Here is a 14,570-nt window from a genome sequence, read left to right on the forward strand (position 1 = left end):
TGTCGTAGACATTATTTAGGGTATATACTATCAAGGAAAAATAGTTTTCTAAGAAAATACATCTTATTTTCAAAGATTGACACAAACTTGAAAATTTATAAAAACTTCAATATTTCTTCCAAGTTTATGTCTAACTTTTCAATGATGATTACTATCAAAAGATAGCCTTCACCAAGATTTTCCAAAGTATATTTAATTTTTTTTTCAAAACCAATTTCCAACCATGTTCTTTGGGCTCAATGCACATGACTTGTACATTGACTTTCCCAATGATTAGAGTATACATAAATGCGTGTTTAGATAAATTTAAAACTCAACTAGATGTACTAAATCAACATCTTAAGTCTTGTTCATCATCCTAGTATCTCACTTGTATATAATGTGTACTAAAACACATACAAGTCACCTTATAGTCTTTGGGAGATGCAGTTTTTGGTTTTGCCCTAACTAAGGATTCATGCATATCTATCTAGGCATTTTGAATTATGAACATACACCTAGGATGTCACTTGTTAGTAAATTCCATTGTCCTTAATCACAAGAAATTAAAAATAATGCATGATGATTTATGACATACATCAAAAGGAATAATTTTCAAAAGAAAATATACTATTACTACATGATGTATGTATAATATGACATGGTATTTTTATATTTTTCATAATAAGCATGAATGCAAAAAATATGATGTCATGACATATGATGAGTAATCAATCATAGTAAATTAACAAAAATAATATATTTAGATTATTTATCTAAGTTCCCTTAAATAAATGCTAAACCTAAAATTGATCCTAGATTGCCTAATTTTCTTCAAGAAAATGTCAAAACCCAACTTGGTATTTCTTTTATTTTTCTTAAGTGTGTCAATTTAAATTAAGTTCAATTCCTTAAGGTTTGACACATTTTACTCTTTCAAAGAATAATCAATAATCCGTTTCATTTTCAAAGGCTAACAAAAAACTTGAAAATATCTTCAAATGTCAACTTTATCAAGGTTGGGTTAACCACCCATCCCATTTAAAGTTGACCCTCTCTAAACCCATCTAGGGTGTAGAGAATATGCTCCTCGGAACCAAAACCTATTGGTGCTCCTTGGATACTCTAGGTACTCACTAGGGATAACTTCTCTAGATAAATTCCTAATAACCTTTCTAAGCTTCTGAGAAGTCTTGGTCACTTTCTCTAGGTCAACTCTAGGAATTGCTTCCCTTGTGACCTTCTTAGTGACTTTCTTGGACTTCTTAGAAGTCTTAGTCACATTTGTCTTGGCAAAAATACTTATAGGGATAACTTCCCTTGTATCTTTGACTTGACCCCTAGACCTAGGATTTGTTTCATAACTGTATGGAACTCTATGATAAGAAGGAACATCCTTCTTAGCCTTAGGTTTGTATCCCAAACCTCTATGACCATTGGATGACTTTTGTGTTCCTAAACTTAGGTATGCTCATTTTGACCCTTAAAAATATGTTTCATTTTCTTTAGGTTCTTTTCTAATTTATCAAGCCTTGACCTCAAGGCTTGGTTTTCCAACCATAAATCCTTATATTTTGATTTTTCTTAATTCCTATGAGCATTTCTATTTTTAGGCCTATAACTAAAATTCTTAGAGTTATTGCTTAAGTTTTTATCTACCTTCCTAGCCCTAGGTTGAGTTGTTTTAGCATGATAAGCCACATGTTTTTATTTAACTCTATCATGTCTTCTATTTTCATGATAAATATCATTAAAATGATATAAATTAGAACTAGCATACTTTTTTTATCATTACTCAAAGGGATAGACTCAATAAATGATACCTTGGGTTTTACCTTGGAAGCTCTCTCTTGACTTGTGCTTCCTCCTTTAGGCTTGACCGATTTCTTCCCCTTAGGACATTGACTCCGATAATGTCCTTTTTAGTTACAAGAAAAGCACACAATGTGCTCCTTGCTCTTCTTTGTTGTGGGGGTGGTCTTCTTGGGCTTCTCCTTACCCTTAGGTGCCACTTGATCCTTCTTCTTGGCCAATTTAGGGAACTTACTCTTGTAGTGCCCATGTTCCCTACACTCAAAGCATATAATATGATTTTTATTTTTAATTGAACTAATTGTACCTTCACGTGTAGGGATGACACAATCCTCCAATTGATTTCGCTTGACTTGTGGAGGTTGCCTCATCCTCTTCTTCTTCACTTGACCCGGAAGTAGAAGCCTCTTCTTGCTCCAGTGTCAATGATCTACACTCCCCCTCAATCCTAGAGGTGGAGGCTTCATCATCATCATCCTCATGTACATGAAACAAGAAGTATGCTCCCTCCTTGCTCTTTTGGTTGCACTTCTTTGAGGATAAAGCTTCTTGGACTTCTTCTTCGGAAGTTGAGCATCTCTCAACTTCAGAGTCCTCTTCCTCTTGGTCTTGCTCCAATGAGTCACCCTCTTTGGATTTCTCTTGGTTTGGTGCAGTGGAGGGTATCTTCATGAAGCTTGGCCAATTTTTTGCATAGTTCATTTGCATCCTTGTATTCTCCAATTTTATAAATGATTGTCCTTGGCAATAGACTAACCAATAATTTAGTTACCTTGTCGTTCGCCTCGCACCTTTGAGTTTGCTCCTTGCTCCATTTGCTTTTCTTGAGAATTTTGCCCTTTGAATCTTTTGGAGCTTCAAAGTCTTCCATTAGAGCAAACCATTGCTCTATCTCCATCATGAGAAAATTTTTGATCCTTGATTTCCAAGAATCGAAGCTCATTGATATGAATTGTGGAGACACCCTTGTGTCGAATCCAAGTCCATCTTGGAATTCCATTTGAACTTGAGCCTTTTGATGAAGTCTTCGACTTTTAAATTTGCTTCAACTTCTTCTCCCTCTAGCTCGTTGTCCCTTCCGGTGATGATTCTGGTGAAGAGCAACCTCGCTCTGATACCACTTGTTAGCGTCGATTTGTAGTTAGAAGGGGGTGAATAGCTCGTCGAGGTTCATTAGCTTGCTTCGTTATTGTTGATATGCAGTGGAAAGACTTGAAATAAGACTCATAACGCTAACACGAGGATTTACTTGGTATCCACCTCAAGAAGAGGTGACTAATACAAGGATCCACACACGACATGCTCATCCACTATGAAAACACTCCTTTACGGTAACTACCAAAGGCGGAAAAGCCCTATACAAACTCTCAATACAAGAAGAAAGAAGAGAAAAGCGAATACAAGTAAAATCTTACAAGATTTACAACATAAACCGAAACCCTAGCTTCTTATTCTCCTTGTGGAACGCCTCTTGACCTTGGAAGTGCAGCAACACTTTGCTCCAAGAAGCTTCAAGAACTGGCGGAGAGTTGTGGAGAAGCTCGTGTGAAGATCGGGAAGAAGCTCACGAAGAACTACGAAAGAGATTGCTCGCCAACGACTTTAATCCTACGCAACTGTCACAACCCAATCAATTGACCAATCGATTGGGGAGGCTTAAATCGATCGATTGATCGATTTGGAGCACCTCTGTGCTCGCTGGAAGCTGCCTGAATCGATCGACCGATCGATTCAGGCTTTCTCGCGATCGCGCGAGAAAACCAGCGCCTATGTGCTCGCTGGCGGTGCTCGATCGATCGGCTGATCGATTAGGCAGCTCTTTGTGCTCGCGACACTTGCTCCCAATCGATCGATTGAGCTGCTGCTTGTCGTAGTACTCTCCCAATCGATCGGCTGATCGATTCGGTTTGGGTCAATTGATTAACCGATCGATTGCGCTAACCTTGACTTGCCTAAACTCAAGTCCAAGGTTCCCAAACCCAACATCCGGTCAAAGGTGACCTGTTGGGACTCCTTCTGCCTAGCATCTGGTGAACCTTGACCTACTAGGATTTTTTTCACCAAGTGTCCGGTCAATCCTTTGACCAACTTGGATTTTTCTCCTTGTGCCGAGTGTCCGGTCAACCTTGACTAACTCAGACTTTTCTCCTCATGCCGAGTGTCCGGTCAACCTTGACTAACTTGGACTTACCGTCTCGTAACAAGTGTCCGGTCCTCCATAACCCACTTAGACTTCCACCAGATGCCCGGTCACCCTTGACCCATCTGGATTTCCTCGTGCCAAGTATCCGGTCAATCCTTTGACCTACTTGGGCTTCCTAACACCGGGTGTCCGGTCAATCTTGACCCACCTGGATCTCAACGTGCTTGGCTTCACTCACCAGGTCTTTCCATCTGCCTAGCTTCACTCACTAGGACTTTTTATCTGTCTGGTTTCACTCATCAGGACTTTCACCTGATTTCACTCACTAGGATTTTCACCTGGCTTCACTCACTAGGATTTTCCCAACTACCTAGCTTCACTCACTAGGTCTTTCGCCTGCCTAGCTTCACTCACTAGGTCTTTCACCTGGCTTCACTCACCAGGTTCATCATCTTGATCTCAGAGGGGTAAGGAAATAGCTAATCCGAATATTCAATTCACCGATGATGAAATCAAACAACTTCCAAATTTGATTGCATCACCCGAAACACAAGGAATTACCGATATAATTCCTTCTAAGATTCAGAAAGTTTCTCCTTTAAAATCTTATATTTTTACTAAACATTTTGATAAGGTCACTCTTCCGTGGAGAGAATTACATGCAAAATGTAAGCACTACAATGCTTCCTACAAATTCAAAGCCAGTGATGTGCATAGATTATGATAGATCGAATTAGTGCGATAGAGGGGGGGAGGGTGAATATTGCGCTATTAAAACTTTTCTTTTCGTATTTCAAAACAATTCGAGTAAGTAGCAGAAAATATAAAGGGACAAGTTCGTTTACTTCGTTCAGAGCCTAGCTCGACTCTTACACAAAGGCCCGCAATCCTTGATTGCACCGATGAGCAAATCACTATAGTCCTTCTTTCCGAGATCCTCGGAAAGAAGCAGATCGTACAAATGAGCAAGATAGTAACAACCCTACTATCTTGCTTAAGTGAATTACAATGCAAGCTTATATAAAAATATACCGACAAGTAAATGCAGTTGAAGCTTTGGTCGGCACTTCCGGATAGTGTGGCTTGCTGAGCTGATAAAGGCTTGTAGCCCGGTTTGCTTGCAAAACAGAACTTGAGTCGATCAGAAAGAGTTGTATTGAGCCTCAGACCTCGAGCTCCTTTTATAAGTGCCATTGTTGTTCGGTCGACCGATCCCTCTGTTTGGTCGACCGAACCCGCTCCCTTCCTTCCTGGCTGGAGTTTGACGCTGGCTTGATCTTTTGCATTAACTGATCTTCAATGGTTCGGTCGACCGATCCCGTTGTTCGGTCGATCGAACAGTGACCTTCCATGTTCGTCGAGATCCGCACTTAATGCTCCATTAATGATTTTATTGTTCGGTCGACCGAACCTCACTTTCGGTCGACCGATCATGCTGTGATACCATGTTTGCGAGACTGAACTGTTTTGCCAAATTTGCCTGTTCGGTCGACTGAACCTTTTTTCGGTTGACTGATAAAATGCCTTGATCAGTCGACTGAACCTCCTGTTCAGTCGACTAAACCCTTGGTAAATTGAAGGTTTCTGAGTACTGGACGCGTGGCCGCTGACAAAACCTGATTCTGAGTTCTGAGTCAAAAGTTATGACCCTTTGAAGCTCAAGAGGTCATATGATTCTACAATACAAAGTTAGTTCGATATAACAATAGTATTCCTGCAAAACAAAGTTAGCACAGTTATAATACATGAGTAATATGCATGAGTATAACAGTTAGGACTGTTTTGATCCCAACTTGGAAACCATCTCGATTTTTTCAGTTGGATCAGCAACCTTAGGTTGTTCCCTTTAGGAACCCGACCTCACTGTCGCTCCTCCAGTTATTTACCTCAACCTACCTGCCAAAACGTTGGATCCTCCAGACCTGTTTAGACTTTACTGTCTGTCCATGATTAGGGCTTTCTTGATTAAGTAAATAGCTTGCACACTTAGCAAATCATTAGATCATAACAAGACTTAACTTGAACCTTTGACAACATCAAAACTCAGGTTTGATTCTGGTGCACCTTGCACCAACAATCTCCCCCTTTTTTGATGTTTGGCAACCAAGGTTCACAGTTAAGTTTAAAATATGCAGAGTTAAGTAAACAAACATTTAACTCTCCCCCCTGAGTTTAATAACAATCCCTAAATTTACTATCTCTCCCCCTTTGACACACATCAAAAATAAGGGTAATACCAACATATTCAAAGTAACCAACATAGTTTGAGTTAGAAAAATTATTTGATTTGATTATTTTTTAAAAAAAAATCAAGGTTCTCTAGTATAAGTTAGAAGTCATGTGATTGAAAATAATAGTAATTTTTTTCCTTTTTTTTTTAAAAAAAACTTCATAAAATATTTTCATAAAAACTTAATAGAATTAAGTTAAAAATTTTGAAAATGTTTTTATAACAACTTAAAAATTTCATGAATAAGTGTAAGTTAAAAAATAAGAAAGTATAAATTTTATGATTTGATAGAAAAATTTTCTAAGGAAAACTTTAGAAAATTTTATAAGAGAAAATAGTGAACTAAGTTTTGAAATTAATCTTTAGAATTTTTTTTTAAAAAAATGTTGATTCAAGAGTTAGGTTTTGAAAGGTTGAAGTAAAATATTCTAATTAAGAACATTTATACTTTTTCAAGAAAATAAGTGTATAATTTTTAAAATATGTTGGAAAGAGAATTTTAAAAATCCATAAGTCTAAAAGAAATATTTAACAAATAAGTTTTGAAAACATGATTTTTTTTTTTTAAAAAAAATTCTAGGAAAGATTGGTTTTCAAATGATGTTAAGGCTCTCCCTTAATTAAATAATCCTAAGGTCCAAGCGGGATATGAATATATGTTAGACCAAAATTTTGGAATAGTTTTTAATTTAATTAATTAATCTCACCATTTCTAAGTTATCAAACCAAATAAACCTATAGTTGTGTGAGATCATTCAAATTATTTTGGTAATTAGGTTAAATTAATACTTAATTAAAGTTTAATTTATGGTTAAAGCTTAAAGTTAATTTAATTAATGATTTAATTATTTGTTTTAATTAAAATAATTAGGTTTGAGATTAAAAATTTATTGATTTATTTAATTTCTAATTTATTGTATAATTATTTAGAATTAATTAATTAAGGATTACTTTAAAGTTTATTTTTAAGTTATTTATTTAAAACATAATTAATTTAGGTTTACAAATTTATTAATTAAGAATAATTGATTCATTTATTTATTAGATTAATTGATCAAGTTAGTTAACTTAATTTAACTTTAATTATTAAATAATTTGATTAATTAAGAGGTAATTAATTAAATCAGTTTTAGTTAGATTGATTTGGTTTACATTATTATAATTTTTATATTAGTTATTACTCTTTTCAAAAAAAGTATTATCATTTTAAGTTAGAGTTTAATTTTGAGATGATTAAGTGTTAATTTAATTTAAATTTGAATTAAGTTTTAAACTTTAATATTGAATTTAGGTCTAGATTAATTAAATTTTACGTTGTGTAAGTTTCTTTTTTTACTTTAAGTTTTAGTTTAAGTTATATTTTTAAGTTTTAAATTAAATTTTAGTTACAATTTTAATGAAATAATTTATTAACCTTGAATTTAGTTAAGTTTTAATTAATTTAAGTTTTAATAAAGTTTTAAAATAAATTTAATTAAGTTTTTATGAAATTTAATTAAGTTTTAAAATAATTTAATTAAGTTTTTAAAAATAATTAAGTTTTTATTTTAATTAAGTTTTTAAAAATAATTTAAAAAACAATTTTAATTAAGTTTTTAAAAATAATTTTAATTAAGTTTAAAAATAATTTTAATTAAGTTTAAAATAATTTTTTAATTAAGTTTAAAATAATTTTTAATTTTTTAATTAAGTTTAAAATAATTTTTAAATTAAGTTTAAAATAATTTTTTTAATTAAGTTTAAAATAATTTTTTTAATTAAGTTTAAAATAATTGTTTAATTAAGTTTAAAATAATTTTTTTAATTATGTTTAAAATAATTTTTTAATTAAGGTTAAAATAAATTTTTAATTAAGTTTAAAATAATTTTTTAATTAAGTTTGAAATAATTTTTAAATTAAGTTTAAAATAATTTTTTAACTAAGTTTGAAATAATTTTTAAATTAAGTTTAAAATAATTTTTTAATTGAGTTTAAAATAATTTTTTAATTAATTTTAAAATATTTTTTTAATAATTTTTAAATTATGTTTAAAATAATTTTTTAATTAAGTTTAAAATAATTTTTTAATTAAGTAATTAAGTTTAAAATAATTTTTAAATTAAGTAATTAAGTTTAAAATAATTTTTTAATTAAGTTTTAAAATAATTTTAATTTAGTTTTAAAATAATTTTTTTATTAAGTTTAAAATAATCTTTTAATTAAGTTTAAAATAATTTTTAAATTTTATTTGATTTGAAATTTAATTAGGTTTGAAAAAGGTTATTGAAGTCATGTTATATTCGAACTTAGCTTTGGATTAATCAAGCAAGCTTCCTAAGGATAAACTTTCAGTTCAGTGGCGAGGCTTATGACCTTCTTATGTATCAACGGTGGACCACTTGCTGAAAACTTTCCAAACTATTCCCGCTCAAAGAACTTAATACTAAATTTTGGTCCAACTAGCCCATGTTTGACTAGGGTAGCTTCGATCAGATCCACTAAGTCTAGTGCACTAGGTAGAATTCCATATTCAGCCTAGACATGCCTTCGACAAAGCTTCCTTGACGTACTATCATCCCAATCCATTCCGATGCTATGTTGTAGGGTTTGGTAAACTTTTTTCATCTAACCATTCTAAGCAGAAAATAAACCTAATCCTAAGTGTATGAGTTTGGTTAATCAAGTTAGTTGTATTGTTTTTCTACTTGCTCCCCCTGAGTCATAGTTTAGATAAGGTCTATCTAAGTAATGAATTTGACTCTTAGGGATTAAGTAGAGGTTTGGTTTAATTGGTTTGGTTAAACATTTTCTTGGAACCCATGCTTGGACTTGACTTCTAACATTTTGACTGATTAAAGATAAGTATGATTTGTTTGTTTTATTTGGTTTATAGTCGAGTCCCGATTTGTTGTACACGGCTCGTTGCGACCCAAGTACCATATTTAGACACTTGGATCCCAGTTCGAACTTTTCCAACATTTACTTGAGTTGCTCGACTTGTCCTTTCAAGTTGGAATTTTCTTCCTCAAGTTTTGTAACTTGAGTCGAAGTTCCAACTTGAACTTGATTAGTCGAGTTACTCAAGTTAACTTGCTCCTTAAGGTGGTCAATTTCCTTAAGTATCAAGTTATTTTATTTTTCAGATTTTTTTTAATTTTTTAAACAAGCATTTAATTACTTTTAACATTTCAGACTTCGAATTGAAAGTTACCTTATCGGGTCCTTTTGAAACGGATGCAAATCCATGGCTTATCTCAGACTCGTCGTCGGACTCTGACTCATACTCATCTTCAGACTCGGATTCGGACTCTTCAGTCTTTGCCATAAATGTTATATGACTTAAGTGCTTTGGTTCTGGTTTTGTTCGGGGCTTAGCTTCCTTGTTTGGCCCTACATACAAAGCTAACCCTTTCTTTGCTTGACTCAAGTTAGTCTGTTCATGTAATGCTAATTCACAAAATAGTTCGTCTAATTTAATAATGGAAAGATCCTTCGCAACTTTATAGGCATCTATAATAGATGCCCATAAGGAGTTTCGAGGGAATGAGTTAAGTGTATACCTGATGATATCACGATTCTCAAGTTGATGGCTGATGATATGTAGTCCATTTAGGATGTCCTTAATCCTCATGTGTAGTTGGCTTGCCGACTCACCATCTAGCATTTTAATATTTAGTAATGAATTTAATAAAAGATCACGCTTTATTACCTTTGTATCATTTGTCCCTTCATGTAGTTTAACTAACTTATCCCACAAATCTTTTGCATTGTCGAAGGGGCCGACTCATTTTAAATATTCTTTTGATAATCCATATTGTAAAGTGTTGAGTGCCTTTGAATCAATTTGTACTTTCTTTTTTATTTCTTCTGTCCATTCCTCTGGATTGTTGACTGGTGATGTGTAGCCGCATTGGATAATGAGCTATTGATCAATGTCTATTTTGAGAAAAACATCCATCCTCTTTTTCTAGTATGGGAAATCGCTTCCATCGAATAGCGGAGGACGCACGGTCGAATATCCCTCAGATTGTGTCATTTGTTCTTGCACCAAAAATTGAGAAACAAAAAGAATGTCCAAGACTCTTGTCTTGGGATTAACAGTGCTTGAAAAATAAAAAATATTCTAAGAAAAAAATGATGAAAAGAAAAAGTTTTAAAAGATGCTTTGAAAAACGGTTAAGTAATTTCAGAGCTAACGAGACTCTGATACCAATTGATAGATCGAATTAGTGCGATAGATGTTGGAGTGTATACTGAATGCCTAAGCTTTTGTAAACATTTGTTTTGAATAAAGAATCATATTTGGTCAAATTATCTACATTTGTTTGTAGTTGTTCAATTAATTTATATTGAAGATAACATAGCATGTGGTGTCACATGTAGAAGATAATGTTATCAGTACCTTATAAATTATAAACAGTAGCTCACGACCAAAATGGAAAGAAACAAATCATTAGAAGGTCGTAGTGTAATTAGGTATTAGTTTATCTTGACTGTATAATTACACTAGTACACTTAGAGTGTATTGAGTAGGACCATTTGAGGTCGTTTCTTTTATACTGACTTTATAAAGGAACAAAGACCTCAGTTATTATGGAAGTGTGTGCTCTTAATCCTAATATAATAACAAGCATATATATTTGATATTTATTTGTTTAATTTATCAAAGGGTGAGATTTATTTCGATGAATCAATAAGCCTGATAAGTTGAGAAATGATATCACTTATAGTGTGTGTTGTTGATTATAGAAGGAAACTGTGTCCTAGAGATACTAGGTTGATAATATCCCCAAGAGGAGCTCATAAAGATTGTCATGTTAAACCCTGCAGGTGGACTTAGTCTGACATGACGATAAGGTTGAGTGGTACTACTCTTGGACTTAGATATTAATTAAATGAGTTGTCAGTAACTTACTTAATTAGTGGACATTCAATATCTTAAACACAGGGAGACTAACACGCTCATAATAAGAAGGAGCCCAAAAATGTAATTTGGGATTGGTGCGGTAGTTTAATGATAGTTCTCTAGTGGAATGAATTATCATTGATAAAATTAAGTTGTGTGTTCGGGGCGAACACGGGATGGTTAATTTTATCGGGAGACCAAAAGCAATTCCTCCTCTCGGTCCCTATCGTAGCCTCTTATTTGTAGAGTTCTATATCCACCTATACCCACCCAATAGGGGCCGGCCAAGCTAGCTTGGGAAACAAGTTAGGGCTGGCCTAGGTATAAGATTGGGTGGCCGGCCCTAGCTTGAACCCAAGCTAGTGGGGCCGGCCAAAATAAATTAAAAAGAATTTTAATTTTAATTTTTTATTATGTGGAAGAAATAATTTATTAAAGAGAATTAAAATTAAATTATCTCTCTTGTAAAATTTACAAAAGATTAAAGGAAGAGATTAGATCTCTTTCCTTATTTGTAGATTGGTGAAATATTTTATTTTCTCTTTAAAAATTATTCACATGTTGATAAAATTAAAATTATAGAAATTTCTTTTATTAACCATGTAGAGATTTTTAAAGAGAAATTTTAATTTTAAAATTTCCGGAAACAAATTAGGAAGTTTTAATTGTTGATTGAAACTTGTCCAATTTGTTCTCCAATGATGTGGCCGGCCAATGTAGATTTAATTGGAAATTTTATTTTATTTTTCTCAATTAAATCATGTCAAGGAAATTGAGGAAATTTTATTGTAATTAAATTTCCTAATTTGCCTAGGCCAAGGAATATAAAAGAAGGGGTGAGGGTGCCTTCATGAGACACAACATCTATTATTTCTCTCCCTCTTTTGTTCCTTGGTGTGGCCGGCCATCCTCTCCCTCTCTTCCTCTTGTGGTGGCCGAATCTCCCTCTTCCATTAGAGCTCTTGTGGTGGCCGGATACTACTCGGAGAAGAAGAAGAAGAAGGAGAGAAAGCTAGCATCTCTTGGAGCTTGGTTAGTGTTTTGATTTTCTTCCTTGGTGAAGCTTCCTTTTTGTTGGCCGAACCTAGCTAGGAGGAAAAGAAGGTGATTGGTGGTTTCTCATCTCGGAAGATCGTTGCCCACACAACGTCCGAGGTTAGAAGAGGAATACGGTAGAAGATCAAGAGGTTTTTTCTACAAGGTATAACTAGTAATTTTTCTTTCCGCATCATACTAGTTATTTATGGAAATAATACCAAATACAAGAGGCTTACGATTCTAGTGTTTCGAATTTATTTTCGATATAGTGTTCTTTTGTTTTTCTTTTCCTTGTGATTTGATTGTTCTTTTTGGTTAACCTAAAGTTATTTTAGGAAATTAAATATTAGCTTTCCATAAAAGGTTTTGTCTAGTCGGTGGTGGTTGCTCCCATATCCAAGAAGGTCATGTGCCTCGCCACGTCAGTACTGGGAACCAATTATGGAAATTAATATTTAATGGAATTAATAACTTAAGGTGATTTGGGTCGAACGTGTTAAGTTCCGCAGGAGATCCAAGTCTAAACCTAAAAGAACAAATAGATTAAGTTTTGGATCAAAAGTGTTAAGTTCCGCAGGCGATCCAAAATTTAATTTAAAAGAACACATGGTAGCTAGGAAAAGGTTCAGACCTTTGTACAAAATTTTTGTACAGTGGAACCTCTAGGTTTTCCGAGTAGCAACCAACAATAGAGGGGGGCTGAATATTGCGCTATTAAAACTTTTCTTTTCGTATTTCAAAACAATTCGGTTAAGTAGCGGAAAATATAAAGGGACAAGTTCGTTTACTTCGTTCGGAGCCTAGCTCGACTCCTACTCGAAGGTCCGCGATCCTTGATCGCACCGATGGACAAATCACTATAGTCCTTCTTTCCGAGATTCTCGGAAAGAAGCAGATCATACAAATGAGCAAGATAGTAACAACCCTACTATCTTGCTCAAGTGAATTACAATGCAAGCTTATATAAAAATATACCGACAAGTAAATACAGTTGAAGCTTTGGTCGACACTTCCGGATAGTGTGGCTTGCTGAGCTGATGAAGGCTTGTAGCCCGGTTTGCTTGCAGAACAGAATTTGAGTCGATCAGAAAGAGTTGTACTGAGCCTCAGACCTCGAGCTCCTTTTATAAGTGTCATTGTTGTTCGGTCGACCGATCCCTCTGTTCAGTCGACCGAACCCACTCCCTTCCTTCCTGGCTGGAGTCTGACGCTGGCTCGATCAATGGTTCGGTCAACCGATCCCGTTGTTCGGTCGACCGAACAGTGACCTTCCGTGTTCGTCAAGATCCGCAGTTAATGCTCCATTAATGATTTTATTGTTCGGTCGACTGAACCTTATTTTTAGTTGACCAATCATACTGTGATACCATATTTGCGAGCCTGAACTGTTTTGCCAAATTTGCCTGTTCGGTCGACCGAACCTTTTTTCAGTCGACTGATAAAATGCCTTGATCGGTCGACTGAACCTCCTGTTCAGTCGACTAAACCCTTGGTAAATTGAAGGTTTCTGAGTGTTAGACGCGTGACCGCTGACAAAACCTGATTCTGAGTTCTGAGTCAAAAGTTACGACCCTTTGAAGCTCAAGGAGCATATGATTCTATAACACAAAGTTAGTTCGATATAACAATAATATTCATGCAAAACAAAGTTAGCACAGTTATAATACATGAGTAATATGTATGAGTATAACAGTTAAGACTGTCTTGATCTCAACTTGGAAACCATCTCGGTTTTTTCAGTTGGATCAGCGACCTTAGGTTGTTCCCTTCAGGAACCTGACCTCACTGTCGCTCCTCCAGTTATTTACCTCAACCTACCTACCAAAACGTTGGGTCCTCCAGACTTGTTTAGACTTTACTGTATAGCCGTGATTAGGGCTTTCTCGATTGAGTAAATAGCCTGCACACTTAGCCAAATCATCAGATCATAATAAGACTTAACTTGAACCTTTGACAACATCAAAACTCAGGTTTGATTCTGGTGCACCTTGCACCAACAGATTATACCTATTTTTAAGCATTGTTTAGTGCACATTTACTTACATTTTATGAGCATGATTTACACTTATCGTACTCTATTTCATTATTATATTATACTTTTACTCCTTTAGAATTTAGAGAACTACTCTTTTTATATTTTGATTGACAGAACGTATTTTAGAGCAAAAAAGAGTAAAAATGGAGCACATGGGGCATTAAGCAGAATTCAGCAAAGCATGATTGTGTCCCCTAGGCACGGTCATGCCTTATTTAGTTGACATGGTCGTGCCTCATAGGCATGACTGTGTCTTCTAGGGCTTCCAAAGCCAAGCACATGAGGTTCCACAGCAAGGTTGTGCCCATGAGGCACGGTCGTGCTTCTCTTACAGAAGGGTTCATGGTCCAGTCGTGCCTCCCAAACACGGTTATGTCTCCCTTATAAGAAATTTCATGGTCTGGTTGTGCCTTCTAGGCACGACCATGCCTCATCTATGGATAAAAT

Source organism: Zingiber officinale, chromosome 5B (genome assembly GCF_018446385.1).
Source record: "Zingiber officinale cultivar Zhangliang chromosome 5B, Zo_v1.1, whole genome shotgun sequence".
NCBI classification, from domain to species: Eukaryota; Viridiplantae; Streptophyta; class Magnoliopsida; order Zingiberales; family Zingiberaceae; genus Zingiber; species Zingiber officinale.